The following is a 6000-nucleotide window of genomic DNA, read 5'->3' on the forward strand; positions in this document are numbered from 1 at the left end:
CGCTGAGCCAAACGCAGGACTCCGAGCAGATCAGGATGGAGGGGGTCCTTGCGTCCTTCGTTCTGCTCGCTACGCTTTTATTAATTCTGCTGAAGAGCCAATGGACATGCCTCACCTCTTCGCGATAATAAATTAAGTTATATAGATTTTGCATTTAAGGTGGCTTCTATTTACATATGTCACTTACTATTCCTCATTCGCTCGCATAGTAAGAAGTCACTGGAGGACTGGAGTCCAGCAGGAGTGAGAGACCCCGGGACCTGCAGGAGGAGAATGAGTGCAGGTGTCTAATGCCAAGCGGACAAGGGACCCCGTTAGAAGGCCACAGCTGAGCGAGGCCGGGCCTGACCATGAAGCTGAAGTGACGGAGCAGCTGGAGAGAGCCGGGAGGTGGGGGGAGGGGGCTGTCCTCCTCTCCAGCTGCCTCCTCACTCAGCAGAGGGGCCTGAGAGCTTTATCCCCCTGCACCTGCCAGACAGCTGCCCCCACGCCCACGTCCAGGCATGGGAAGGACCTGGTGCTGGGGGTGGGAGGAGTGTAACAGAAGCTCTCCAGTTGACGACTGCAGGGCTTGGGAGCCATGCTCATTCAAAGCAGGCAGTTCCCATGTGGTGGGTGTGAGATGCTCAGCCAGCCCCATTCTACAAGTCTACCCTGTGTTGTCCACAATCTCTGCCCCGGAGGATCTCTGCTTCTGTGCTGAGCGCCAGGCAAATGCCCCTGGGAGGGCAGCACATCAGGCTGTTATCTGACACTAACTCTAACTGGGGACTGTTTGGCAGACCTGGAGCTGAGGCAGGAAGGCTATTCCCCGGGCCCTGCGGACAGACGGGTGGTGGAAGGTAGCGGTGGGAGGAAAGGTCCTGAGCAGTGTCCCAGGGTGACGCTCCTCACCAGGGAGACCACGGGGTGAGGAATGGCTCTGAATCTAGGTCACCCACTCGCCAGTTTTCTAAGCGTCCCTGGCAGCTCCCCAGCCTGGACCCTCTGGCCAAGTGGCTACAAGTCAACCTCTTCTGACTTTCAACTGCATTGAGACTTTCCATGGGTGTTTTCAATCCTTTCATCTATTCTAGTGGTTCTCAATCTTCGCCGCATAATAAAATCAACCAGGGAAATTCTAAATATATCCGTGCCTGGGCCCCGTCCCAGACCAATTGAGTCAGAAGATCTCGTGGGGCCTGGGCACCAAGAGCGTTTACAAAGCTCACCGAGAAGATTCGAATGTGCAGACAGGGTTAGAAGTCACTGGCCCGTCCTCTCCTTGACTCCAGGAGAATACATAACAGCTATAATTTTTTCAGCACTTACCATGTGCCAGCCCAGTACTTCTTTGCTTTATTCAGCTCATTACTTTTCTCAGTAAACCTCTCACCCCCAGATGCGGAAACAGAGGCTCAGAGAGGGAACGTGACTTGCCTGGCGTCACACAGCTGGAAGGGGTCATCAGGATTTGCTCCATCTGCGCCCCTGCCTCCCTCCAGAGAAGCAGGGGGAGACCCACGGCAGGCTGCCCGCAGACAGGAGGCCAGCTCATGGCTCATGGGGCCTGCCCGCAGGAATCTGTGGTCAGAGAGTTACCAGTTGAAATGTATCACCCCAAAGAGATGTTGAAGGCCTAACCCCCAGCCCCCATGAGGATGACTTTATTTGGAAATAAAGTCCTTGCAGATGAGCATGTTAAGATGAGATCATTAGGATGGGCCCTAACCAGATACGACTGTGTTGTTACAAAGAGGAAACATTTGGACACAGAGAGAGACACGCACACGGGGAGAACGCCATGTGAAGACGAAGGCAGAGATCGGGGTGATGCGTGCACCAGTCAAGGATCGCCAAAGGCTGTCGGCAAACCACCGGAAGCCAGGAGCAGGCATGGTACAGTCTCCCCCCTCCCCCCTCCTCACCTTTCACCCCCCCCCCCCCCCCCCCCAGTCTTCAGAAGGAGCCAAGCTCTGCGGATGCCCAGACCTAAGACATCCAGCCTCCAGAGCTATGAGATGGTACATTCCTGTAGTTAAGCCACCTGATTTGTGCCACTGGTAGGGCAGCCCCAGCAAACCATACAGAGCATGTAGGGAAACCTGAAAAACTCCAGCCAGGGAGACAGCAGTCTGAGAAGATTTAGCCAATTGTTCAAGTTCAGGAATGGCTTGTAGCATGGCCCCAGACAAGACCCCTAGCCTCCGGCACAGGCCCTTTCCATCCCCTCAGCGCCTCCCCATTGCCTGCATTTTAACCGTGGCTCCTGGTTAAATCCTCCTTGGGGTTGTCATCCTGTACCCGCGCTGGCAATGCCCCTCGTTCAAAGGAGTGAGTTAGGATTGGGCATAACTTCTCCCCTGTGGGCTGAGTATGGAAGACATCTAGGATCGGAGTCTCACTAGCACACGGCCTGTCTGTGAAAGCTCACAAAGGATGCCTGGGACACCCGTCTGCTAAGATGTGGGGGGACTCTTGCTTGTTCAGCGGCCCCCAAAGTCCAGCAGGATGTTGGCCCTGCCAGCTCCACGCGCAGCAGGGCGCGTGAATACGTGTGCAGTCAGCTCTGGGAACCGGCTGCCAGCCGGAGGCAAATGTTTGCTTGGCCGTCCTTACAAAGACAGCTGTTCTGAGGCGTGGAGGTGCCCTGTGGCCTCCCCGGGGCGCTCGCTGGGCTTTGGCAGAGAGGAGATCAGCTGTGGTCTGGCAGGGGACAGTGAAGGACTGTGTGAGGCTGAACGTGTCTTTATCTCAGCGCCAACGTAAAGGGAGCTGAGCAGGAGGCTCAGTAGTGGGGTGTGAGACCCACCTCTCTCCGCCCCTCCCCGCTGAAAAGTCCTCCCTGTGCTCGGCGCGGTGAGACTCTAAAATCAAGGCTCGATCCCCTTGATCTAAACAAGTTAGGCCAGTGATGGCGAACCTTTTGAGCTCGGCGTGTCAGCATTTTAAAAAAACCTAATTTAACTCTGGTGCCGTGTCACATATAGAAATTTTTTGATATTTGCAACCATAGTAAAACAAAGACTTATATTTTTGATATTTATTTTATATATTTAAATGTCATTTAACAAAGAAAAATAACCAAAAAAATGAGTTCCCGTGTCACCTCTGACACGCGTGTCATAGGTTCGCCATCACTGAGTTAGAGGTTTCTTAAAAAGCAAATAAAACGAAAATGCTCCCTGAGATGAGGTAGGGTAGCCGTATTGGGCATTTATGTCCTGATGTCGAAGGCTTTCTCAGATCCTTCTGGGTGAGTTTTATTTGGAGAAGAAAGAAAAGAAAGGAACACGTGTTTTCAGAAAGGGGACCTTGTCGTTCAGTATTAGCTGTTGCCATTTAAAGAACATTGTTTTCATGCTGGGCACCAATATGAGGCAGAACTGGAGGCAGAACACCAGAGGAGGATGGTCGGAGAGTGAGGGCGCCATGGCTGTGGTGGAATGACACAGTTTCGGGTCTGACCCTCATTGGGCAAGAGCAGGAAACACGTGCCAGTGTCCCTGGAATGGTCCGTCTGTCTCCATGGCCCAAAGGCAGCCTCCAGGGACTGAGGTATGAACACAGCGTCGAAATGAAAACTGTAAGTGTATGTTTACTGAACAGCAAGTTCTCCCTGTAGGAGCTCTACTTGAGAAGACAATTCTAATCAGAGAGATGTGTGATAAACAGGAAAGTGTGTGTGTGTGTGTGTGTGTGTGTGTAACAGAATTTGTTGGGTAATAGAGGATTAATGGCTGGTATCATTAAGCATTTGTGTCAGTAGTCAGAGTAGAAACAGAAACCACCCCAGGTATTTCAGCAGAGAGAATTTAATCTAAGGAATGGGTTGAGCACAGAGATAGTAACTGCAGGAAGCGAGCTGGGAGTTGGAAGGGGAGAGGCCGGTGTTATTAGGGTTTCGAAGCTGGAAGGAGGGACCCTGCAGAGCTGGGATTCAGATGACCCAGGACAGGTCACTGCCCAACTGACGCTGGCACCTTGGCCAGGGTGCAGCGAGGCTGATAGAAAGATGCTGGCCTGGAACCAACTAGTTAAAGGCCATTGCTCAGCTGACACAAACACAGCAAGCAGAAGGAATGACCAGTGTCTTCCAGGATCCTCCCGCCTTCCAGCACCCCCACCTGGTTGACAAAGGAGAACAGCAGTTTGCAGAGTCCCAGTCCCAGCATCACCAGACAGAGCTTTAAAGGCTGGGTGGGAGGGGGAGGAGGGGGGGCTGAGGGACGACTGCATGGCTTTCCAGCGACTGCATGGCTTTCCAACGACTGCATGGCTTTCCAACGTGATGCACCAACTGCTCCCTGGGCGTGTTCCTGCCACTGGGAGCAGGTACTCAAGTTCCTGGGGAAGGACCGGAGTTACATCATCCAGGGGAGTCTGTCTGAATCCTCCTTTTATAAACTTTATGCAGTTCATCTCCCTTTTTCCTAATAATTTCTTTCTTCAGACAGAAGGCAATGAAACTAATGATACCTGTTTCACATGGTGGTTGAGAATATGAAAAGAGATGGTTTACTCTTCCCAGCACAGCATGTGGCACTCACTACCTACTGCAGTGCAGGGATAGAAAAAAAAACAAAACCAAACCATAGTGGAATTGGAGAAAATCCTTAGAAAAAAAAACACATCAGGCCAATATAAACTTTATTATGCTTCCTGCTAGCAATTAAGCAATTAAAATAGCATTTGAATCATTAAACCCATTAAGAGGTTTCAGCTCAGTGAAAACAATCAGTTTCTCTCTTTAAGTGCTGGGAAAACTATTCCTCCATTGAATTCAGCTGCAGGTACTACAGGGGGTTGGTGTTCAGTGAGTAGTCTAGGAGCCTTGGGTGATTTTTTAAAAAATGTTTCATTAATTTCTTTTACTTCCCGGAGATGCATTTGAGAAAATAAGGCTAGATTGCAGAAACAGAAGAAATTCCTGAAGGAATACAGCTCTGCAGATTTATGAATAACTCTGATGAAACTTTTCATCCACCTTGAAAATTAATCATTTGTTTCAGCAAAGAAGAGGGCAGCCCTGTCCTGCCTGCTTTCGTGGTTGCCACAGGCTGCGCCAGGAGCTCCTGGAGGCATGAGAGAGCAGAATGTTTCCACATGAGTCATGCCCATCCCAGACACTCCACCCGAGCCACAGAGGGAGCGGATCGGGGCTTGGCGTCCCGAATGCATTTCTTTATTCCCAGCCTTAAACTGGGCCGGGCCCGAAAGGCATTGAATTCCAAACCTGCAGTCCCGCCAGCCGCGTCGCCTCATGACTTCACTCGCCCCGTTGGGTCCCGTCAGTTGGTGGGACACGCGGCTCTGTCTTTCAGGGCCCTTTGCCGCATTTGTCTGCTCGCCTTCCCACTAATCCAGCCAGAGGCTTCTGCTCCGTGGCCGCATCCTTGGCCGGCCCCATTTGGGATTGATTTCGGTGCAAAATCACCCAGATTTCAGGCACCTGGCTGGGATGCGTGTCAGAGGTCCCATGAGCAACAAGAGCACCCCAGGATTTTAAGAAAAGCAGAGCCTGCTGCAGTCCATTTAATCTCGTCCTTTGCCCTGTTGGGTTTGAGCAAAGATTGGCCCAGGAAGGAGAAGGAGCCTGCCCAAGGGGAACACAGCTAGCTGGTGGCGGCGCCAGAGCTAAAACATACCAGTAGCTCCGCTGACTTCTCAACCAGTGATCTGCATGCTTCGCAATGAATGATTCATTATGTATCTACTGCAGCGAATGCCGCTCCTCAGTGCTCAGGCACTGAAGGAAAACTCATTAATGGTCTTTGCTTGGCTAGATCTCACTCAGGCTTCCAAGCAAACTCCAACCCACCACCTCCGTTAGGACCTCCCTGACCAGGTAGAGTGACAGCGGAGAGAGCACCAGGCCCCGTCGGGGAGAACCTGGCTTTGAGTCTCAGCTCTCCTTCACTGTGCGTGTCCATGAGCGCCTGGCTTCCCCACACGGCCCTCTGAGCAGGCCCTCCAGGGAGCAAGGAGCCATGGTGAGTGGCTTCCATCTTCTCTCCCTGG

Source organism: Myotis yumanensis, unplaced genomic scaffold (genome assembly GCF_028538775.1).
Source record: "Myotis yumanensis isolate MYYU_CA2020_CCGP unplaced genomic scaffold, mMyoYum1.0.hap1 SCAF_4, whole genome shotgun sequence".
NCBI lineage: Eukaryota > Metazoa > Chordata > Mammalia > Chiroptera > Vespertilionidae > Myotis > Myotis yumanensis.